Below are 25,128 nucleotides of genomic sequence, written 5' to 3' on the forward strand. Positions count from 1 at the left end.
ATTTTGAATTTATTCTTGCATGTGGTATAAGAAGGTAGTCTAGTATCATTTTTCTGCACATATCTGTCCAATTTTCCCAAGAGCATTTATTGAATAAACTATTTTCAGCCCATTGTATGAGTATGTGCTTGCTTCCGCTGTTGAATATTAATTGACTATAAAGGTGTGGGTTTATGTCTGGGCTGTCTATTCTGTTCCATTGATCTGTGTGTCTGTCAGTACCATGCTGTTTTGATTATTATGGCCTTATAGTTTGATATCACTTAGCGTGATTGCTCCAACTTTGTTCTTCTCAGGATTACTTGCTATGCAGGGCCTTTTGTGGTTCCATATACATTTTTTAAATATTTGTTTTATTTTTTGAAATACATCATTGGAATATTGATAGGAATTGCATTGAATCTGTAGATTGCTTGGGTAATATGAACATTTAAATGATACTATTTCTTCCTGTGCATGAGCACAGGATGTGCTTCCACTTATTTGTATCTTCTTCAGTTTCTTTCCTCAGAATCTTATAATTTTTCAAGTACAGGTCTTTTACATCTTTTGTTAGGTTTATTCTTAGGTATTTTATTCTTTTTGAAGCAATTGTGAATGGTATTGTTTTCTTAATTTCCTTTTCTGTTGGTTCATTATTGGCAAATAAAAATGCAACTGATTTCTGCTGAATTCATTTATCAGTTCTAGTAGCTTCTTGGTAGAATCTTTGGAGTTCTCTATATGGAGTATCATGTCATCTGCAAATAAAGACAGTTTTTCTTTTTCCTTTCCAGTGTGGATGCCTTTTATTTCTTCTTGCCTGATTGCTGTGGCTAGGACTTCCAGTACTATGTTGGATAAGAGAGGTGAAAGTGGACATCCCTGTCTTGTTCCCAATTTTAGAGGAACACTCGTAGTTTTTGCCCATTCAGTATGATGCTCATAATGGGTTTGTCATAGATGACCTTTATTATGTTTAGATATGTTCTCTCTATTCCCACTCTGCTGAGAGTTTTATCATAAATGGGTGCTGAATTTTATCAAAAGCTTTTTCTGCATCTGTTGATATGATTGTGTGGTTTTTATTTTTCATTTTGTTTATGTGGCAGATCACACTGTTGATTTGCTAATGTTGTGCCAACCTTGCATTCCCCGAATAAATCTCACTTGATCATGGTGTATGATCTTTTTGATGCATTTCTGTATTGTTTGCTAATATTTTATTGAGGATTTTAGCATCTCTGGTCATTGAGTATATTGGCCTATGTTTTTGTTTTTTTCTAGTGTCTCTATTTGGTTTTGGAATTAGGATAATGATAGCCTTGTGAAATGAGCTTGGGAGCATTGCCTCTTCTTGAATTTTATGAAATAGTTTGAGAAGGAGAGGTATTAGTTATTCTTAGAATGTTTGCTAAAATTCACCTGTGAAGCCATCCATTCCAGGGCTTTTGTTTGTTGGGAGTTTTTTAATTACTGCTTCAATTTCAGTAGGTATAACCTGTCTATTCAGACTGATTCTTCCTGATTTAGTTTTGGAAGATTGTATGTTTCTAGGAATTATTTTAATATTTTTAAGATTTTATTTATTTATTTTTAGAGAAAGGGGAAGGGAGGGAGAAAGAGAGGGAGAGAAATATCAGCGTGTGGTTGCTTCTCACGTGCTCCCCACTGGGGACCTGGCCCACAACCAAGGCATGTGCCCTGACTGGGAATTGAACCAGTGACCCTTTGCTTCACAGTCCAGTGCTCAATCCACTGAGCCATACAAGCCAGGGCATGTTTCTAGGAATTTATCCATTTTTCCAGGTCGCCCATTTTGTTGGCATATAGTTGTTCATAATATTTTCTTATACTTCTTTATATTTCTTTGATGTCAGTTCTTACTTCTCTTTCTTTTCTGATTTTATGTATTTGGGTCCTCCCTCTCTCTTTTTTTCTTTTTTGGATGAGTTTGTGAAGATTTCTCAATCTCATTTCTTTACAAAGAACCAGCTCTTGGATTCCTTGATCTTTTGTATCTTTTTTTTTGGGGGGGGGGGCTTTGTTTTGTTTATTTCTGTTCTGATCCTTATTATTTCTTTCCTTTACTTTGGGCTCGTTTGTTGTTCTTTTTGAAGTTCCTTTAAGTGTACAATACACTGTTTGACGTTTTTTGTTGTTTTTTTTTTTTTTTTTTGACATGGCCTGTAATACTATGAACTTGCCACTTAAGAGTGCTTTTCCAATGTTCCACAGACTTTGGATTGTTGCATCCTCATTTTCATTTGTTTCAAGGGATATTTTGATTTCTTCCTTGATCTCATCGCTGACCCATTCATTGTTTAATAACATGTTATTTATCTTCCATGTCTTTGTGTGTTTTCCAGTATTCTTCTTGTGATTGATTTCCAGTTTAATAGCCTGGTCAGAGAAGATCTTGCTTGATAGGATTTCAATCTTCCTAAATTTACTGAGACTTGCTTTCTGTCCTAACATGTGGTCTATGCTACAAAATGTTCCATGTGCACTGAAAAGTATGCATATTCAGCTGCTTTGGGGTGAGATGCTCTGAAGATACCAATTAAATCTTTTTTATTCTAATGTGTAATTTAAGGCTGCTATCTCCTTATTGATTTTCTATCTGGAAGATCTATCCATTGAAGTCGACTGGTTGTTAAAATTCATGACTATGACTGTATTTCTGTCCGTCTCTCCCTTTATGTTCGTCAGAATTTTCTTTACATATTTAGGTGCTCCAATGTTGGGTGTGTAAAGGTTTGTTACAGTTATATCCTCTTGTTGGATTATTGTTCCCTTTATTGTTATTTAGAGTCCTTCTTTGTCTCTTACTACAGCCTTGGTTTTAAAGTCTATTTTGTTAGATATAAGTATTGCTACCCCGGCTTTTTATTCCTTTCCATTTGCATAAAATATCTTTTTCTGTCCTTTTACTTTTATTCTGTGTGTATCTTTCAATCTGAGGTGGGTCTCTTGGAGGCAGCATATATATATGGGTCTTGTTTTCTTATCCATTTAGCTACCCTGTGACTTTTGGTTGGAGCATTTAAGCCATTTACATTTAAAGTGATTATTGATAGATACATATTCAGTGCCCTTTTATTGTTAGATTGTTTTCCTCTGTTTTTTTTTTTTCCTTTCTATTTTCTTCTTTTTCTTCTTTTTCTTCTCTTGGTGGTGGTTCTTCTCCTTCCTTCCTTCCTTCCTTCCTTCCTTCCTTCCTCCCTCCCTCCCTCCCTCCCTCCCTCCCTCTCTCCTTCCCTCCCTCTCTCCTTCCCTCCCTCCCTCTCTCCTTCCCTCTTCCTTTTCCTCCTCCCCCTCCTCTTCTCCTTCTTCTCCTCCTCCTTCTTCCTTTCTTCTCCTTCCTCTTCTTTCTTCTTTAGACCTTCTTCCTCTTCTTTCTTCTTTCATTCTTCTTTCTTCTTCTCCTTCTTCTTCCTTCTCTCTTCTTCTTCTCCCTTTCACATTTGCTGCAATACTGGTTTGGTGTTAACAAACTCCCTTAGTTTTCCTTGTCTTGGAACCTCCTTATTTCTCCTTCGACTTTAAATGATAACCTTGCTGGGTAGAGTAGCCTTGGTTGTAGGTCCTTGATTTTCATTACCTTGAATATTTCATGCCACTCCCTTGTGGCCTGAAATGTTTCTGTTGAGAAATCAGATGACAGTCTAATGGAAGCTGTCTTGTAGGTAACTGAGTGCTTTTCTCTTGCAAACATGAAGATTATTCTAGTTCTTCTTTTGGAGAATTATCTTGTTCTTTCATTTGGGGCCTGTTTCTTTGTCTTCCCATTTTGGCTGCTTCTTTGTGTTTGTTTCTATCTATTAAGTAGATCTGCAAATACTCTGGTGTAGGCCTATGTCAAACTGCCTGTGACTGGCCCTGGGCAACCTGTTTGGAGCTATCAGTGATCCACAGTGTATGGTTCCCTCTGCTGGACCTGTTTCATTTTTTTAATTTCTTTTTAGAAAGAGGAAGGGAGGGAGAAAGAGAGGGAGAGAAACATCACTCTGTGGTTGCCTCTTGTATGCCCTCTACTGGGAATCTGGCCTGCAACCCAGGCATGTACCATGACTGGGAATTGATCCGGCTACCCATTGGTTTGCTGGCCAGCACTCAATCCACTGAGCATACCAACCAGGTGTGGACCTGTTTCTGTGCATAAAGAACCAGGCTGTGCACCAGGGCCAGTTTTAACCAGCACTGGGCTCAGGAGAGGGTCAACTAAAGTCTCAGAGTTATCCAGAGCTCCACCTCTGTCTGCAGGCTTTCTGTTTGACTTAAAGAGTGAAAGTCTTCCAGCTGTACTCCTCAGCAGCAGGGCTTAAGTACCATAGGGTAAGGCTAAATAACTCCTGTGGGCAGGAGAGCTTCCCTCAGGCTGATGCCTCTTGGAAAGGAGTGCTCTGCCTGAGAAAAAATGGCCTTGGCAGTATGCAGAATGATTCAGCACAGCGATCCTGGTGACTGACCATTTAGTTCTCTTCCCACAGCTACCAGCCCCAGACAGTCCTCACGTGTGTGTAGTCCACTCTGACCTCCCTCTGCTGGCACTCAGGGTAAGTGGCTGCAAACGAGATTTTGTGCATTGGCCCTTTACAAAGCTCTCTGCATCTCCAGCCATCTCCTTGGTGAATAGAAAACCCACTGCTTTCCACAGCTGTATGTTACCTGGATTTCTTTCACAGTCTGATGGTATAGGCTAGGGAGCCCAGTTTGGGGTTTAGACCTCACAGTTTGCAGGGAGAACCTTCCAGCCACTGAAATATCCTTCCAGAACTTTCAGGTGCCACCCATGGGAGCCCAGCCAGCTCTCTCATGCCTCCCCCTCATTCTCTGCCAGTCTCAATATGGTTAAGTGGCTTCTTCTATGTGCCTGTGATTATAAGGCTTTTCTCCAGCTAGTATTCAGTTGGTTATTTAGGATGATTTCTCTACAGTTTAGTTGTAAACTCCAGATTGGTCCTGGGAGGAGGTTAGTGTAGGTTCTAATGACTACTCCACCATCTTGGGTCTTCTACCACCTTAATCATTCTTACTACATTTTTGAGAATTACTTTGCCATTGTCTATACTTTTTCTAATAATTGAATGAATACATGATGGTACAGAATACAGGAGCTACTGGGTAACCTCCTCCAGGAGGTTAATGGTCTTTACCAGTAGGTATGCTTTTTAGAAGAGTGCCTGGCTTGGTAAAACATGGAAGATGGTAAAGAACTGGAAAGCAAGACTTCAAAATAGCAGGTAAATGATTTATAATAGTTAATTCTGCAAAAGAGAAGATTAATAGGGTACCCCTTCATTACATGGGCCATTTAAAACTAAATTTGGTATTGGCCAGTTACAGTTATGAGTACTAAAAATAAGGTGAGGACTTTATTGCTATGAGGGGTTTAGGAAAAGAAGGAAGTAATTCTACCAACTGTTGAAATGGGTCCCAAAGGGATATAGAATTCCCTAGCTAAGCCTGAGGGGGAAAAAGTGTCATCATCTCCCTTTTGGGGGTTCAGGTAAATGTAGGAGAACTTAAGTGGCAGTGGGCAGGATTAGGGAGGAGACATTCTTGCAGTATCATTCAGCCCTCCCATGAAAGTAGTATGATGTAGTAGGGAAATGTGGCTTTGTGAATTAGTCCATCAGTTCAAATCCTAGCTCCCTGATCTCTTCACTGAGACTCTTTTGTAAAAATGGATAACATCATGTCATAGGTTTGAGTAAAAGAATTAAAGTATGTGAAGTATCTATGATAGGAAAGGGTGCCCCATGAGTATGGTCTCCCATATCCCTCTTTACAGTTTGTCCCTAGCTTGAATCCCCAATTCACTGCTTATCAATCTCTCATACCACTCCATAGTCTAAATCATACAGAATTATGTACAGGTGTGTTTTTTTTGTCTGTTCATTTTATTTTGTTTTAAGTGAGTTATTTCTTCCCATGCTGTCATGTGTGTAATGCCCTCACTTTAGTCCAGGGCTAACCTTTCACTTGGTGGATTCGGAAACCCAGTCATGTTCATACCAAGGATAAAACCCTACTCAAAGATCAACCCCTACTTAAAGATGGACTTCAAGACACATTGTTCTTCAAATCTAATTTGTATAAGCTAAGACGGAAATTTTTGATATATAGTGAAAAGTCACTTGATTGCATTTTCATGTGAGTTAGCCACCTCACACCAGATTGCAAGAGCCACTTTCAAACTCCATGGCAATGATAGCATCTTAATTCCTTAAAGCTGACCATGAAAGAGTATCTACAACACAGAAATGCAAACTACAAATAAGAGCCCCCCTCATTGAGAGCCTGATGTTGAACAGTGATCAGCATACCACTAATGATACAATCTTTTTGTCTCTGGGTGAGTTGCATGGGAGGTCAAGGAATCTTCACAAGATTATATCATGTGTGTAGACTTGGACAAGGGCCTTCAGTGATGTGATTCTCATGTTTCATGTTAGCATGAGAGCTCCTTTTGGTCCTCTTGGTCCTTTTCTGAAACTGTGTTATTCCTGTCCTTCAGCTAATGTTCTAAATTGTAATAATATCCCAATCCTATTTCCCTGGAATGAGGTCAAACACTTTTTTTCAACTGTGCTACTCCCTGATGTTACACACACACACACACACACACACACACACACACACACGAGGTCTACCTGGGAAAAGTCCATCCACTGTTAATATAACGAGAGCAGTTTATGTGGCATTGATGTAACCTGGCAGCCAAGGAGGGTGGACTGGATACACATGTGTGAACAATGATGACTTCACTGTACTAGTCAGTAGGGGTGATAGATGCCATTGAGTGAGCATGTGTACTGTGTGGGCATCACATTCAAAATGACCGAGTGAGTAGAGCAACAAATCTGCATCAGATTTTGCTTTAAGCTTGAACATTCCTCTGTGGAAACTATTCAGATGATTCAGAAGGCCACAGCTATGGGCACCTGGTGATTGGCAGCTTCATCAAAAGAACATGCCGACTCATGCATCATGTCTTATGCAAAGTTTTTTTGCAAAACATCAAATCACGCAGGTGACTCAACCCCGCTGCAGCCTAGATTTTGTGTTCTCTGCAACTTCTGGCTTTTCCCAAAACTAAAATCACCTTTGAAAGGAAAGAGATTGCAGACCATCAATGAGATTCAGGAAAATAGAACGGGACAGCTGATGGCAATTGGAAGAACTGTGTGAGGTCCCAAGGTGCCTACTTTGAAGGGGACTGAGGTGTTATTATCCTGTGTACAATGTCTATCCAGTTATCTTCTTCAATAACTGTCTCTATTTTTCATATTACATGGCTGGATACCTTCTGAACAGACCTCATATATAACAGCAATTAATAAATGATAATAAAAGAATAAATTCTATGTATCATGTACTCACAACTGTCAACTTACTTTTGATCCACCCTGTGTTCTTGTGTCTGGCTTGCTTGTGTCTGTTTTGGCTTATTTTTGTGTCTTATTCTTGTGTCTGTTTTGGCTTATTTTGCTCAACATGTTTCTCAGATTCATCCATGATGATGTATATATCAGTAGTCCATCCTCTTTTATTGCTGAGTTATCTCATTGTATGAATGTACCAAAATTCGTTTACCTGATCTCCTGTTGAGGGACATTTTGAGGGTTTGGGGAAGTCTTATTGTGGTTTTAATTTATATTTGTCTGGTAACTAATATTAATGAACATCTCTTCATAATTTATTGCCATTTGAATACCTTCTTCTGAAAAGCCTGTTCAAGACTATTGCCATTTATTTGTAAGAAATAAACATACAAGTCAAGGAAGCACAGAGAATCCCAAACAAGATGAACTGAAAGAGGCCCACACCAAGACACATCATAATTAAAATGCCAGAGTTTAAAGACAGAGAGAATCTTACAAGCCTCAGAAGAAAAGCAGTTAGTTACCAACAAGGGAGCTCCCATAGACTGTCAGCTGATTTCTCAAAAGAAAGTTTGCAGGCCAGAAGGATTGGCACAGAATATTCAAAGTAATGAAAAGCAAAGACCTGCAATCAAGATTATTCTATCCAGCAAGGCTATCATTTAAAATTGAAGGACAGATAAAGACCTTCCCAGAGAAGAAAAAGCTGAAGGAGTCCATCGTCATCTAACTGGTATAACAAAAATGTTAAAAGTCTCTTTAAGAAGACAAAAAATGCAAATAATAAAATGGTAATAACTACATACCTATCAATAATTACTTTAAATGTAAATGAATTAAATGCTCTAATCGAAAGGCACAGGGTGGCTGAATAGATAACAAAACAAGAGCCATACATATGCTACCTACAAGAGACCTACTTCAGGTTAAAAAACACACAAACTGAAAGCAAAGAGATAGAAAAAGACATTTCATGCAAATGGAGATGAAAAAAGCTGGTATAGCAGTACTTATCAGACCAAATAGACATTAAAACAAAGGTTATAACCAAAGGTGAAGGGCCCAGCAATTTCATGTCTGGGTATATATCCAGAGGAATCCAAACCACTAATTTGAAAAGACATATGCTTCCCTATGCTCATTACAGCATTATTTACAATAACCAAAATATGGATGCAACCTAAGTGTCCAACAACAGACAGATGGGTAAAGAAGTACATACATTCAATGGAATATTACTCAGCCATGAAAAGAATGAAATCTTGCCTTTTGTGAAAACATGGATGGACCTAGAGGGTATTATGGTAAATAAAATAAGCCAGACAGAGAAAGACAACTGCCATATGATTTCATTTATATGTGGAATCTGAAAAAAAAATAGTAAACAAACAAATAAAAACACATGGATACAGAGAAAAAATCCAGTTAGGAGGGGGTGTGGAGGAATGGGTGAAACAAAGGGAAGTGATTAAGATGTACAGATTGCCAGTTATAAAAGCAGCCATGGGAATATAAAGTATAGCATGGGAATATAGTCAATAATGTTGTAATAACTAGGTGTGGTGTCAGATGGGTACTAGACTTATCAGGGTGATCACTTTGTAAATTACATAAATGTCTAGTCACTATGTTGTATACTTGAAACTAATATTGTATGTCAGTGGTAATTGAAAAATAAAACTTTTTTAAAAAACACTTTGCCCATTTTTATATTGAGTTGCTTTTCTTATTATTAGTGCATTTAATTATATTTTACTGATTATGCTGTTACAGTTATTCCAATTGTTTCCCCTTAGTTCTCCTCCACCCAGCACCCCCCACACACACTTGCTCAGGCAATCCCCATACCATTATTCATGTCCATGGCTCATGCATTTAAGACAATACCTTTGCTGGGTAGAGCAATCTTAGCTATAGGTCCCTGCTTTTCACAACTTTGAATATTTCTTGCCAATCTTTTCTAGCCTGCAAAGTTTTTCTTGAGAAGTCAGCTGACAGTCTTATGGGAACTCTGCTATAGGTAACTAACTTCTTTTCTCTTGCTGCTTATAAGTTTCTCTCTTTCTTTATCTTTAACTTTTGGCATCATAATTGGGATGTGTCTTAGAGTGGGCCTCTTTGCATCCATCTTGTTTGGGACTCTGTGCTTCTTGAACTTACATGTCTGTTTCCTTCACCAAAGTTTTCTTTCATTGTTTTTTCAAATATATTTCCAATTTCTTGCTCAATTTCTTCTCTTTGTGGCACCTCTATGATGTGAGTGTTGGAATACTTGTCCTAGAGGCTCCTTACTTATACTATCCTTGGAGTTTTTTAAATTCTTCTCTCTTCTTACTGTTCTCATTGGTTGTTTTGCTTCCTTATGTTCCAAATCATTGATTTGATTGTCAGCTTCATCCACTCTATTGTTATTTCCCTGTAAATTGTTCTTTATTTCAATTAGTATATCCTTTGTTTCTGACTGGATGGTTTTTGTGCTGTTGAGGTCCTCACTAAGTTCCTTGAGCATCCTTATAACCAGTGTTTTGAACTCAGCATCTGATAGCTTGCTTATCTCCATTTTGTTAGGTTCTTTTTTCTGGAGTTTTGACCTGTTCTTTCATATGGGCCATGTTTCTTTGTCTCCTCATTTTGGCAGCCTCCCTGTGTTTATTTCTATATATTAGGTAGAGCTGCTATGACTCCATGTCTTGGTAGTGTGGCCTAATGTAGTAGGTGTCCTATGGGGTCGAGTGGTACAGCCTCCCCTATCATTCTAGCTGAGCACATGAGGTACACCCTTCATGTGGGCTGAGTATGCCTTCCTCTTGTAGTTGAACCTTGATTGCTGTTGGCAGGTTAGTGGGAGGGTTTTACCCAGGTCAGTCAGCTGCAAGGACTGGCTGTGACCATTGACCACCAACCTCAGCCCTCTTTGGAGGATCAGTTGTGCCAGGGAAGAGTGGTAGTGCTACAGTATTGTCTGTAGCTGTCCACTGGGTATGCTGGCCCTGGGGTTTCCTAAGTGGTGCAGGGCAAGGTCTGCCCTACCTGTATTCTGCCCAGGATCACCCTGCATGAGCTACACAGAACAATCTTCAGATGGCTGCTATTTGTGCTGGGCTTCTAGGTTCCCAGGTGAAGCCAAGCTGTGAACCTAGGCTGGCTGCTGGTAGTGCTGTGCCTTGGACCACTTAGCAAGAGGTATAGTGTGGGGAGGGGGCATCTGGGGACCACTGAAGCCCACTGTTGCTTGTTTGAGAGGATTTAAGAAGTTGTGAAGCATGAGCCAAGACCATCCATTCATGTGGAAAAGCCACTGTTAACAGCTTGAGTGGACCCATAAGTTGGGTGGGGCAGAGCCTTAGGAGATCTCCAGGGCAGGACAAACAGTATTAGCCAGGTTGGTGAAGTTTCTGGTATGGTACCCACCTGCTGGCTCTGTGGCTCTGTGGGAGAAGGGTTTTAGAAAAGAAACAATGGCCTCTGCTTACCTTTCTGTCTTGGACAAAGCTGTCCCCCAGCTGTCACCTTGATGCCAGACACTCCATTTTCTCCCCATATGCCAGTGGTGGTGCCCTTCAAGCTGCTACCCTGATGCTGGAGTTCAGAGGGAGTGAGTCTGAATAAGTTCATGTGTGTGTTCTTTAAGAGGGACTGCTTGGGACTCCAGAAGTTTCTTCCACTGACTCAATCCCTGCTGGTTTTTGCAGGAAGAATTTATGGGAACTTACATATCTTCTTGTTACTGGAACCCTGGGTTGGGTGTTCTGGCATGGAGCTAGGACTTCTCATTCCTGAGCTATCCCTCCTGAATTTTCATCTACTACACGTGTGTGCAACCAGCCCATTCCATCTCTCCACATCTCCGTCCCTCCTACCAGTCTGGCTGGATGTGGTTTCTTTAATTCTGTAGTTGGACTTCCTTTCAGCTTGATTTCTAATGATTCTGAGTGATGGTTGTTCTATAGTTTAGTTTTAATTTTGATGTGGTTGTGCAAGAAGGCGAGCTGTGTTTACCTACTCCTCCATCTTGTTATTAGTGTTCTTTGTATAGCCAGGATATAAGTCCTTTCTTGTCTGAGAGTCCATTTTCACTCTTCAGAGTATGCTTCACACACAAAAAACAGTTCAGAAATGTTAATAGACGCTTTATTTTTAATAATCAATGTTGGAAACAGCCCAAATGTTCTTCAGTGGATGAATGGTCAAGCAAACTGTGGTACATCCATGTAATGGAATAAAAGGAATGAACTACTGATACATGGAACAATTTGGATGGCTCTCAGGAGCATTTCTGCTGAATGAAAAAGAACCAGTCTCAAAACTTTATATATTTATGATTTCAGTTATATAATATTATTAGTGTGACAAATTTATTGAGGTATAATTTACATACCACAAAATTCACATATTTAAATACACAATTCACTGCTTTTTAGTAAATTTACCAAGTTAATATAACCCTCTCCATAATTGAGTTTTAAAGTATTTCCATCTCTCCATTAAAATTCTTTGTGCCCATTTGCCATCATCACTCCATCCCTTCCCACTCCACCCTAGCCCTTGGCAACCACTAAACTATTTTGTGTCTCTATAGATTTGTATTTTGTGGACATTTCATATAAATAAAATCATACACTATATGGTCTTCTATGTCTTGCTTCTTTCATGTAGCATAATGTTTTTGAGGTCCATCTGTGGTTGTATCATGAGTCAATAATTCATTCTTTTTAATTATTGATAGTGAGTTATACCTACATACCACATTATGCTAATCTGTTTGCTGTGGATGGACATTTGGGGTGTTTTTCGTTTTCATAAATAATGCTGTGAGCATTCAAGTACATGTCCTTTTGTAAACATATGTTTTCATTTCTCTTGGGTAGATTCCTAGAAGCACAATTGCTAGGTTGTATGGTAAATTTATGCTTAACTTTTTAAAGAAACTGTCCGTCTGTTTTCTAAGATGGCTGAACCATTTTTTTAAAGATTTTATTTATTTTTAGAGAGATAGGAAGGGAGGGAGAAAGAGAAGGACAGAAACATCAATGTGTGGTTGCCTCTCACATAGCTCCCACTGGGGACATGGCCCACAACCCAGGCATGTTCCCTGACTAGGAATCAAACTGGCAACACTTTGGTTCACAGCCTGTGCTAAATCCACTGAACTACACTAGCCAGGGCTGGCTGAAACATTTTTATACTCCCACCAGCAATTCCTGGACAATGTGCCATGTGTACTTGAAAAGTATGTGTGTGTTGCTCATCTTGTCAGAAATGCTTTATAAATGCCAGGTAGGTCCACTTTGGCTTGGTGCTGTGTAAGTTTTCTATATTATTGTTGCTTTTCTTTCTAGATGTTCCATCTATTATCAAGAGTGGGATGCGGAACTCTTTGTTAGTGTTTCTTTGTCTTTAGTTTTCAACAGTTTGATTATGATGTGCATGAATGTGGTTTTCTTTGTATTTGTTGTGTTCGGTGTTTTCAGCTTCTTGATGATTTTCACCTGTTTTTCTTCAAATATTTATTAGTATGACACTTTTTCTTATCTGTATTGCATTCCAGTTACACAAATATTAGATCCTTTATAGTTATCCTGCAGGTCCCGGAGGCTTCGTTCTTTGTATCCCCAAGTGTTTTTTCTTTTTATTATTTAGTTGGGCTAGTTTGTTTATCTCTTTTCAAGTTTACTGCCTCCTCCATTGTACTATGGCATTCTTTGTGTGAACTTTTAATTTTGGGTATTTTATTATTCAGTTCTAAAGTTTCAATTTGATTATCTTTCATATATTCTCTTTACTTTGCCAATACTTTCTATTTTAACTTTAAGAGTATTCAAGTTTGGTGATTACTTTTTTTAAAGTATATTTTATTGACTATGCTATTACAGTTATCCCATTTTTTCTCCCCTTTATTCCCCTCCACCCTGCACTACCCCTCCCACCAGCATTCATCCCCCCCTTAAATCATGTCCATGGGTCGTACATATAACTTCTTTGCCTTCTCCAATTCCTAAACTATTCTTAACTTCCCCCTATTTTGTACTTACAGCTTATGCTTCTTATTCCCTGTACATTTTCCCCCATTCTCCCTCCTGCCACTCCCCACTGATAACCTTCTATGTGATCTCCTTTTCTGTGTTTCTGTTCCTGTTCTAGTTGTTTTCTTAGTTTGTTTTTGTTTTTGATTTTGTGTTTTAGATTCAGTTGTTGATAGTTATGAGTTTGTTGTCACTTTACTGTTCGTATTTTTTAACATCTTTTTCTTAGATAAGTCCCTTTAACATTTTATGTAATAAGGTCTTGGTGATGATGAACTCCTTTGACTTGACCTTATCTGGGAAATACTTTATCTGCCATTCCATTCTAAATGATAACATTACTGGATAGAGTAATCTTGGATGTAGGTCCTTGCCTTTCATGACTTCCAATACTTCTTGCCAGCCCCTTCTTGCTTGCAAGGTTTCTATTGAGAAATCAGCTGCTAGTCTTATGGGAACTCCTTTGTAGGGAACTGTCTCCTTTTCTCTTGCTGCTTTTAAGATTCTCTCCTTCTCTTTCATCTTGGGTAATGTAATTATGATGTGCCTTGGTGTGTACTTTCTTGGGTCCAACCTCTTTGGGACTCTCTGAGCTTCCTGGACTTCCTGGAAGTCTATTGCCTTTGCCAGATTGGGGAAGTTCTCCTTCATTATGTTTTCAAATAAGTTTTCAATTTCTTGCTCTTCCTCTTCTCCTTCTGGCACCCCTATGATTGGGATGTTGGAATGTTTAAAGTTGTTCTGGAGGTTCCTAAGCCTCTCACTTTTTTGAATTCTTGTTTCTTTATTCTTTTCTGATTGCATGTTTATTTCTTCTTTCTGCTCCAAATCATTGATTTGAGTCCCAGTTTCCTCCCCTTCACTGTTGGATCCCTGTACATTTTTCTTTATTTCATTTTAGAGAGCCTTCACTTTTTCCTCTATTTTGTGACCATACTCACCCAAGTCTGTGAGCATCCTGATTATCAATGTTTTGAACTCTGCATATGATAGGTTGGCTATCTGTTTGTTACTTAGTTCTGTTTTTGGAGTTTTGATCTGTTCTTTCATTTGGGCCATGTTTCTTTGTCTCTGAGAACCTGCTACTAGCCTTAGGTATTTGCCAGATTTGGGCAACCCAAGTTGCTATATTGTGGTGCTGTCTGTGGGGGAGGGGTCAGAGGGAACAATGCTGCTTACTTAGCTCTCATAGAGTTTTCAGTCACTTCTCCCACCATTCTCACACAAAATGGGCCCTTCTGGTGCTGATTCCTGGTTGGGTGGGTTTGCGTACGTTTTAGGACCCTGTGCATGTCTCCAACTAACTCTACTCCGAAGCTGGAACTTTCTTCTGCCACTGCAACCCCCACAGATTTTTACAGCCAGAGGTTTTGAGGCTTTCTTTTCCCATGCTGGATCCCTGAGTTGTGCAATCTGTCTTGCTCCCCAGTTGTTCTCCTGGTTCATCTGCACTCACATATGGAACCACTCAGGTCTGCTAGCCATTGCGTTGCCATTCATCCTCTCCATCCCTCCTACCAGTCTGAATGAATATTTCCTCAACAACTTGGTTTTTGGATTTCCATACAGTTCAGTTTTTGGCAGTTTATTTTTTGTTTTTAAATTTGTTGTTGTCCTTCTTTTGGTTGTGCAAGGAGGCAAAGTATATCTACCTATGCCTCCATCTTGGCCAGAAGTGTTGGTGATTACTCTTTTAAGCATTTTTATAATAGCCACTTTAACACATTTGTTAGATAATTTCAACATTTGTGTTATCTCATTGTTGGCATCTGTTGATTGTCTTCTCCCATGTGAGTTGGTGTTTTTGTGCTTCTTTGTATACTGAGTAATTTTGGGTTTTATCCTGGACATTTTGAATATTTGTGTTATTAGACTCTGAATCTTGTGTAAATTTAATGGAGAAGTTATATTTGTTTTAGCAGTCAGTTGACCTGGTTAGGCTCGGACTGCAAATTCCAACTCTCTTTCTGTGGGCTATAGTTCCAATGTCAGTTCAGTATTCATTACTTTTGCAGTGCTTTTTGGATCTGCCCCATGTATGACACCCACTGGTCAGTATGGGACCTGAGTGTTAGTCTGTTAGCTTAGTCCTCAAAGTCTTTGACATGCTTATTAGGATCAAATCCATACATGCACAGGAGGAAGGTGATCCAAGTTGTTCATAAGCAGCTTTATAGGTTTGCTTTCCTGAGCTCTTCCCTTTTTGTTATTTTCATGATACTTTCTGGTTTCCTAGAGCTTTCCTTTTCAGTCTTACAGTCAAAAACAATTCACTTTCACAGTACACTACCTCTGGAGCACATGGGGCAGGCAAAGAGAGAAAGTAAGGAAAAATATACAGTGGGGTTTGGATTTGCCCTTTTGGAGCTATAGCTCTGCCTAATAGAATGAAAGTTCCTCTCCCTGGAGAGTTAGTCTCCCTCTGCCAGTCAATTTTATTGCTGCTGCTACAGCCTCTATCATAGGATTTTCTGGGCATAAGAAAGGGGAGAAAAATGAGAGAAAAACCCAGGGGATTCCCCCCACCCCTTCTCTTTGAGTTTTAGTAGTTCCTGTTTCCAAAAACAGCATCTTCAGCCAGAACATGTGCTCTAACCACAGTGCTTTCAGGTTTTGTTGTGTTGAGTTCAGGCCAGAAAATACAAGAGGAAAAAACGTAGTAAAGTCATCACCAGTTAGCTATATTTGGCATTTTGGTATTCTTCCCTGACCCACCTGCTGATATATACTTTAAACATTTTTCTAATAGCTGCTCATTCATCTTGTACAGATTTTGTAGTTGCATTCAGTGGACAGAAAGGTTAGTATGTGTATTGCCTCTTACCTGGACCAGAACTCTTAAGTACCTAGAACCAGAAGTGTTAACTAATATTTTAAGTGATGTTTTGGATTCTCCCCCTACCTAAAGTTTTTATATCTCAGAAATAATAGTTTCAGAGATGCAGTGTTCGTTGTTAAGTGGACATAAGTTTTTAAGGGTAAGCATAGGAGCTACACTATTGGCAGAATATATAATGACCTCCTGAAAAACAAAGACACTTTTCTTAAGGCATGGGTGGTAATCCCATCCAGAAGCACAGTTCTTTGTCCTTATGCAGCATACTGTTGACCTTGTTATTTTCCTTGGCCCTGTCTCTTGCTCTCTCTGTGTCACATTCTCTTAACTTCTGTCCTGCTGTTTTCCAATAACCTTTGCCCTCCAGGACTTTGTCCTCCTCCCTTCTCTTTTTGTTTGTGGTTTCCTCCACCTTTGTCCTTCCTAACATTGCAGTCTTGCATTTTATCACCAGACTCTGTCTTCCAAGGATAAATACACTGCCCTGTGACATCTTAGGATTTACATGCTTGCATTTGGAGGATGGAGAAGCTAGACTGGAGAAGTTGGGGGTGAGTAATCAGCTTCTGCTCTTAGATTAGGGCCAGACCTGAGTCTCTACAAGTCATTGTGGTGGTCTAGCTGGTTGTTTTTCCAGGATATTAGGGCTTTTTCTGTCATACAGCATTTCTGGTGATTGTGGGGCCAGACCAGATGAAGCTCCAGCATAGCTAGGAATATAGGTCTAGAAAGAAAGTAGCATTCAAGCCACACTAACCTCATTAACTTGGGAGTATATCAGAGCCTTCTAAGCTGTTTTTTGGTTTCATTATATTTGGTTTTGTTTGTTAATCATGAAATTTAATAGGAAGAAACTACTAAATAACAGTTACTTTTTGCAGGTATTTCCTATCATTAGTTACATGGTACAGAATCACTGCTGGAAGGAAGTCCTAAATGGGCAAAAACACGTGGACAGAGCACATGTTTTTATGTTGCAGCATGTTTTTACTCTTTTTTATGGTGGAAACATACATTCCTTAAAAATCACAGTGGGTTTCCCAGGTGTCTGTTCAGATCCATGAGGTTCCAGGCACATAAAGACTGCTTAACTCATAATTGTCTGGACATATAGCTATGTACAGATAAATACCTGTTGGTACAAAAGATATGGTACCTTTGGAAAGAAAGTCCTCAGGTACAGTATGTTGTCTCTTAACTACCACTGAAATCCATTATTTTCTTGGCTGGCAGCAGGACAGCAACAGGGAGCTGCCTGAGTTCTGACCCCACAGTTTTTATGTCAGACTGGCCCTCCTCACACAAGGACAGGTTAATGATACTTGTTTTCCACTGCTAAGACTTTTTTTTTCTTCTGGCAGTAGCCAGAATGACTTGTTAAAAAGAAAACACACTCATTATTCTCACTCTTTCATTTTAAAAAGTAATCTTCATTTCAGTGGGATGCTTCTGTGGAGATCTCTTTAGCTATGAGAGCAATTTGACTTTGGTATTGGGAGAATAACAAGTCACAGAAATAGTGATTAAATAGGCAACAGTTCTACAAATAATACTGATTTAATTATGTGCACACGTTCGACCAAAGCTTGAGAATTAGAGCTAACTTTATTCAAGGTCAGTATAATGCTTGTAAACCCCTGGCTTTAATAATTTTGAGGCCCAATTAAATGAATTATTCCTTATTGATTGTGAAATATTCCCAGGTAACACCATTAAAGGCTGTGTCAAATTCAGATTGTTGCATATTTTTAAAAACTTGTCTTGGGATAATTGTTGCATTTTCCAGAACCTGTGAGCTCTAAACTGAGAGGCTCTGATCCAAGGTTGATGGAACCTGAGAATTGAACCCTGGAAATCACAAAATCTACATATTTTCCCTGTGCAGAAATCTTCTTCACAATATTTTGTCAGACAGGCAGTTGTCTGACTCTTGACCACTTTTCCCCCCAAATAATTTTTTTTCATCCACACATTTTTGAGGCTGCTCACTCATCTTTTCATCATAGGTCACTCCTTATTCCCAAGCCAATATCTGGCCTTCCTGGAATTCTCACCACTGTTCCCAGCTCCCCCGTCCACAGCCACACAGAGTAATTCTCCTTTGTCCAAAATAGTTAAAGCCATCTACTTTCCTACTTTTCATTCCCCATTCTCCCATCTGTTGTCTTCTCAAGCTAAGAAATTCCTGGTTCTTTAAACAGCTTATTTCAATGATTTTAATAGAAAAATTCAAAGAGTAATGTAATGAACACTCAGATTCTTCCCTAGCCAGGATTATCAACAATTAAGAATTTGTCATATTTTTCTTAAAGGAATTAAAACATTACAGAAATGGTTATTTCCCCTCTTGATCACCTCTTGTGGTGTCATCTTCCTCCCTCCTCAATTTCATGCTTATGTGGATATATATAAACAACATACAGATTTGTTTTCAATCTGTGTTTTAACATATATAAATGGTGGCATTATGAATGTGTATACATATTTTGTACACACAGCAAAATGTCTTAGATCTTTTCATGTTTTATATTAATCTTTCCATACTATAATATTGTATTAGTCATTATATCAATATATAACTAATATTGTTGGCTGTTTGCTATCTGGGTATATGGTTGGATTGTACCTAGTCCCTTCCCCTTTTGAAGTTAGGTATGGCCATGTGACTTGCTTTGTTCACTGAAATGTCAACAAAAGTAATAGTTGTACTTCCAAATGGAATTTTTAAGAGCCAGCCTGAGGTTTACCCCATTTTGTTCCTCTGGCAAATAGAGATGGGATCTCTGTCAGCCTGGATATCAAAATAAGTACACTGGGCTTTTGTACCAACTCACTTTAAACATGTAACATAAGGAATAAATAGACTTTGATTGTTAAGCCACTGAAATTTTAGGTTCCTTTTGTTACTTTGGCAAACTTAGCCCATTCTGATTGATAAGTAGACCTATATTATTGTTTTCACTGCTGCAAAGTATCCCAGAGTGTAAATAGACCTTATTCTGCCTAGCCATTCTCCTATTTACAAGAGCCTAAGTACTTCACAAATTTTGATTGAAGAAAAGATTTTTATTATGCATGGGCTTGGATTTATGGCAGGCCCATCCCCCTGGGTCTCTCATAGTGCCCCATGCCAGAGCACTGTGACTCGGTACCATTGCCTGGCCTCTGCTTGTGGGCTGCAGGCACTGAAGCAGGCTGAACAGTGGGGAAAAAAAGATTTTTATTTATTTATTTTTAGAGAGGGGGAGGGAGGAAGAAAGAGAAGGAGCTAAACATCAATGTGTTGTTGCCTCTTGTGTGCCCCGTACTTGGGGACCTGGCCTACAACCCAGGCATGTGCCCTGACTGGGAATTGAACCAGCAGTCCTTTGGTTCACAGGCCTGTGCTCAATTCACTGAGCTACACCAGCCAGGGCCAAATTTTGATTTTATAAACAGTTCTATTTTGGTAATTGTGTGAATTTGTGAGAATTTCTCCAAAATATATATCTAGGAATAGGATTGCTAGGTCACAGGGTATGGTTGTTTTCAGTTTTGTAGGATTCTGTCTTTACTATCCAAAGTTGCTATACCAAATTTCATTCTTACCCTTTCAACTGTCATTTGTGTGGCATGATTCCCCAACCTTTTTCTAATCTGGGTTCCCTCCCTGGGTTCCCTTTTGTTGGTCATTGTTTCTCAGTACTCAGGTTGGAACTTGGTTTTGTCCAGTTGTCCAATTGAGGTAAATATGTTTCCAAATTCAGCCCAAGTCACTCTATCACCCTGTGGTATTTGTTGGCATCAAAAACTCAACTTCTCTCATCCTTTATTTAGGAAATGGTTTTAAAAATTGCAGGGGCTTTACATATGTTCTAGCTAAATTTAACTCTGTTTTTGCTTATCATATTAGCTTTTGAACTCTCCCCTTTTCTCTGATGAATGTTACTCCTAGGTAATAACCCTAAGTTTTGATCAGCACAGGGCCAAGGGCATAGCTCTGTGCCCCATCACAATATACCTTTCAGGTTTATCTTCCTGAAGCCTGATTCTTCATCTTATCAACTGGAAAATCCTTAAAGCCTTTGTCACCTGCCTCCACATATACTGTACCAGTAAAGAATTATCTCAATAAGTGATTCAAGTGACTGTAACAGAAAGGAATCTGGGGTAAGTTGGGTGTGATTTTGGAGAGCCTGTGCTGGCTGCTAGTGACTATTTTTTCTTTTTCAAGTGCTTATCCAATCAATGCTTTATTAATCTGGTCTAGAATTTAGTTTGGAGAGCCAAACTCTTCATTTGTAATTATTTTAATCTATGTGTTTGAAAATAAGGGAGATTTTTGCCTTTCTCCAGTCTGTTGGGAGGTCTGGTTCCTAAGAGTTTTCATAGATGAGATGTAGTGATTCTGCTCTTATAGATGCAGATAGCCTTTTAGCCCTGAGGAGGGGAACAAGGTGGTTTCTAGAATTATGACCCGCCATAATGCCTGTGCTGTCCTCCCAGCCAGGGTATCTTTTCTCCCTGCACCAGACCAAACCTGTTCATGGTTCCAGAAACTGTAAGGACTCCCTAGGCCAGTAGCTTAGGTCTTTACAAGTTCAGCTTGCTAATGGTCTTTCTGTTGTTCTTTGGGACCAACTACATGTCTAATTCCAGTTACTATTTTTGTATTTGGATTCTTAGTTACCTGTGTCAGGGCCCCAATTCTAATTAATCTGAAAAAATAAAAAGAAAGTATACTGGTAAATTAATATCCCAAGGACTGCTACCTTTAGGAATAGCTACATCCTCACACACACTGCAGCCCTAAATCTCCTTCTCTCATCTTTGCTTTCGTTCAAGTTAGTTTTGCTCTCAGGCAGGATATCTGCAGCAGATGCAGTGCCTCTTTTTCAGTAATTCTGTCAAAATCCTTGGTTGACTAGCCTAGGTCATGTGCCTTAGACCCAGATGTGTGTATGTGTTGGGGAGGCAGAGATTGCCCTCATCCAGACCACATGGACTGAGAGTGAGCCCTCATTCATTCTTCTCTTAATGCATTTACTGAGTGCTTACTATGTGACAGGTACCATGTTAGGCTCAGGGGTTATCACATGAACAACACAGGCACAGCTGTTGCCTTCTTAAAAATGTGTATGAAAAATGGACTTTAATATGCTCACAGTAATAAAGGAAAAGTTACTGATGCTAGAAAGTAAATGACAGGGGTTCTGAGCTACTCTGGGGAAGGTGTGGGAAGGCTGCCCTGAGGAGGTGTTGTTTGAATTGAAATCTGACATGAGTAGGAGTTAGCTATGTGAAGTAGGAAGAGTGATGATGAGCAATCAAGAGTGGAGATGGAGGTGGAATAATATTGTAAATATTGTACAGAGGCTTAGAGGTAGAAAGGAATATATTCCAGGCACTGAAAAAAAGACCAGGATGGTTGGATCACAGAGACTGAAATGGCATAGAGGCACAGGTGGGGCTGGAGAAGTAGATGCCAACCTACTTTACTAGCAAGGCCACGTGCCTGTGAAAGGTTTAGGAGCCATACAGGAATCAAAGTGATTAATAGCCCTGGTCCATGTGGGTAACTCACTTCCTGAGATATAGTTTAGTCTAGTTAATTATGTTGCCAAGATCACCACTCAGTTGGGATTTAAATATAGGCATCACAATATCTGTCTCATGTTCAGACCTGGCTCAGGCATTGCCTCTCTCCCAAGAAGCAGTCTTCATGGCCCCTTTCTCCTACCACTGGGAGAAGGTGGGTGTTTCTTCATTCCTGCTCCCTTACTACCCTACTCAGAACTCTCATGATTTTGTTTATCCCATCCAGATCTGAGCAGGACTAGTTGGTGCCCAGCCAGCCTAATGATTGGTATCTGTGCAAAAAAGTGTTAGCATAGCAAGCCTGACTATGTTTTTTTGTTGTTGTTTTTTTATTCATTTGTGTATTTATTTACTGATCAAGTATTTTTTTATTTTAATTGTTGTTCAAGTACAGTTTTCTGCCTTTTACCCCCATCCCAGCCCATCCCCCAGCCCTCCCCACCTCCCTCCCTTTTCCACTCCACCCCCTTGTTATTGTCCAAGTGTCCTTTACACTTGTTCCTCCAAACCCTTTCCCTTTTCCCCTGAAATTCCCTCCCCTCTCCCCTCTGGTCACTGTCAAGCAGGCCTGACTTTGAAAGGCCTGCTTACAAGGTTGCCCCTTGGCTGGCATCTGGGAAATTCATTTTCAAGAGGGTTCCCACCATTCCCAGAACTGATAATGGTGGGTCATTGTGCCTGAACTGTTTATACAAACAATATGCTTTCTACTAAACACCTGCTTTTCTTCTTGGAATCTAGAATTTTGGTATTTGCCAATCAGAGGGTACCTGTATGACCAGAATCCAATAAAAAATAGTGGGCACTGAGTCTCTAATGAGTTTCCCTAGGAGACCACATTTCGCATGTGTTGTCACAACTCGTTGCTAGGTAAATTAAGTGCATCATGTGTAACTCCACTGGGAGAGGTCTTTTGGAAGCTTGTGCCTGGTCTCCCTGTATTTCATCCCATGTTCCTTTTCCCTTTGCTGATTTTGATTTGTATCTTTTTACTATAATAAATCATAGCCATGAATATGAGTATATGCTGAGTTCTGTGAGTTCTAGTGAATCACAGAACTTGGAGTGGTCTTGGGGACCTCTGTCACAGCACCCTTGCGTAACCATTGTTAAATATTTGTTCAACACTTACTCAAAGGAAAGCATGAACCTGGTGAGGAACCAGGGCAGAGAAAGAGACTTTGGTGGTACACTGACCCTCCTCTACTTTTGAGTAGTCAGCTTTTGCCCTAAACTGTACTCTGTACTCTACTAAAATACAGTCCTACAGGGACCCACAAGGGAATCTGTGAGCACTGGGAAGCAATGGAAGGGTTTTACACTAAGGAGTATCACAATCAGAAAAAAACTTTAAAAAATTGTGGGGAGACTTTGCTTTACCAGATTCAAATTTACTACAAAGCCATGATAATAAAAATAGTATGGTGGGACAACTGTAATAGCATAATCAGTAAAATATATTTTTTTAAAAATAGTGTGGTAACAGACTAATAATTTGATCTAACTCCCAGGTTTTCCGAACTCCAGCCCAGGTTCCTTCATGAAATCTTTATTATTGAGTTCTTCCATGGGTCCAGTAAGAGTGAATATGTGAGACTCAGTTCCTTTTTAGCGTTACCTCTGATACAAGTTATGCAAAAGCATGCATCACTTATACTATCTGCAGTAGAATCCTCACAGTTATTTCTACATGGTTGTAATGTTGTCGACTGTCAAAGTAGGAATGTGGGGTTCTGAATTCAGAACCCAGGAAAAACAGTAAATACACAGAAAACTTTTTACCAGTTTCTTATGGATTGCTCGTATTTCAAATCACTGCATATTAATAGCTTAAGGGTAATTTTTGTACTTTTAGTTTTTATAGTTTTTCATTTTGTAAAAATGAAATATTCCTACTTCTACAATCTGCCATCAGTTTGTCTTTCTTTGTATGTCAAGATTGATGTTTCCTAAGGGAAAACTTAATTAAACCCTTCAATAGTCTTCTTGAGGAAAAGAAAAAAATCGATTATTTAAAATACACTGGACAAAAGGTCTTATTTACAAAACCTTTGAAAGAGAAAATTATCCATATTGAGGCAAGAGAGGTGGGATGATAGAGTTTTGCTGTCACCGTTTTTGCATTTCTAACAGTGAACTTGAAAGCACAGGATCTCCTGACCATTGAAGCTGAAATTATGTATTCAGTGTTTCTCATGAAATAACATTTACCATAAAAAAGATTACATTTATACTTGTCTTGGATAATTCTTAAAATTTTATGCAGAAAATTCTAAATATTTTAATGCAGAAAACTTACCAATTCAAGACCCATATGAGCACACAAAAGCATTACATTGATTACATGTCTGTATATTGGCTGATTCCTGAAATGGTGTCTCAGATGGATTAAAATTGAGCCTCTGTTCTAAGCACGTGGTGTTGACTATGGCCTGGGAGTGTGCCAGTTAATCGCAGCACCTGTGTCTCCTCTTTGGGTCTTGTTGAGGCTGCACAGGAAGACAGAGGGAAACTGCCTTACCACTCCAGCCACAGATGCAGGATTAGAAATCCTGTCTATGAGATTTCTCCTGTGTGGACCAACAAGAGACCTAGAGATGATAGTCTAGCCAGTTGGCTGCAACTCTGGGGCAGGAAAAACAGAGGAAGTAAGAATAAAATCAAGCCCCGCCCCCCACCAAAACCAAGCCCATGCTGATCATAATGTTCATCAGACACCTCTTTGTCAAGAGCCTCTTCTTGTATTAAACAACATTCAGGAATCCTAGGTGTGATGGCCTATTTGCAGTGTGCAAATGGAACATGGGCAGAGGGTGCTCAGATCTGACCTAGAAATTTGAGATGTAGGTGGAGAGATCTAATACCCCCCACTGGGAGACTCACAGGACAATTACCTTGAGTCTAGTGAGTGGAATACAACTCCTAAAGGAAACTAGGTGTTTTGAACTAAGAAATAATGTATGTAGGGGTAAGGCTTTGTGTCTTTCTTTATTTTAAGTCTTCAAAAGCATATAGGAATTAAGGTTTTCCAGAGTGTGTGAGGGCTTTGGAAACAAAGGGAAAGAAGCAAAGGATTTTGTTTACCAGCAAAATCCTGCAGTATTAGGTTGAACCATATGAAATTGCTGCTGCTCAAATATTTTGACCTGCAACAATGGCAATTTCATATGGTTTAACCTAATGTGAACTAATTTTACCATACACATGCTTTGAAAATATTCTGTTTACTATTGTATTGAGCTAAACTTCATCAGCAGGTGAAGGATATCTTTAGTTCTTAGGAAGTATTTTTTTAAAGATTTTATTTATTTTAGACAGAGGG

General features: G+C 39.3%; 1 protein-coding gene, 1 long non-coding RNA gene and 1 other non-coding gene across 8 annotated transcripts in view; 2 read left to right on the forward strand and 1 right to left on the reverse strand.

Annotated features, from left to right (window-relative positions):
- Positions 1-25,128, forward strand: part of JADE3 (jade family PHD finger 3) — a 142,063-nt gene that overhangs the window by 37,543 nt on the left and 79,392 nt on the right. The window lies entirely within an intron of this gene.
- Positions 3,860-24,897, reverse strand: LOC118498542. Its single transcript, XR_004901027.1, has 3 exons — positions 22,645-24,897; positions 14,608-14,611; positions 3,860-3,870 (listed from the first exon to the last, which is right to left on the reverse strand). It is a non-coding gene; the product is annotated as an uncharacterized LOC118498542 (long non-coding RNA).
- Positions 19,303-19,434, forward strand: LOC114505858. The gene has a single exon (XR_003685317.1). It is a non-coding gene; the product is annotated as a small nucleolar RNA SNORA42/SNORA80 family (small nucleolar RNA).

Source organism: Phyllostomus discolor, chromosome X, assembly GCF_004126475.2.
Source record: "Phyllostomus discolor isolate MPI-MPIP mPhyDis1 chromosome X, mPhyDis1.pri.v3, whole genome shotgun sequence".
NCBI lineage: Eukaryota > Metazoa > Chordata > Mammalia > Chiroptera > Phyllostomidae > Phyllostomus > Phyllostomus discolor.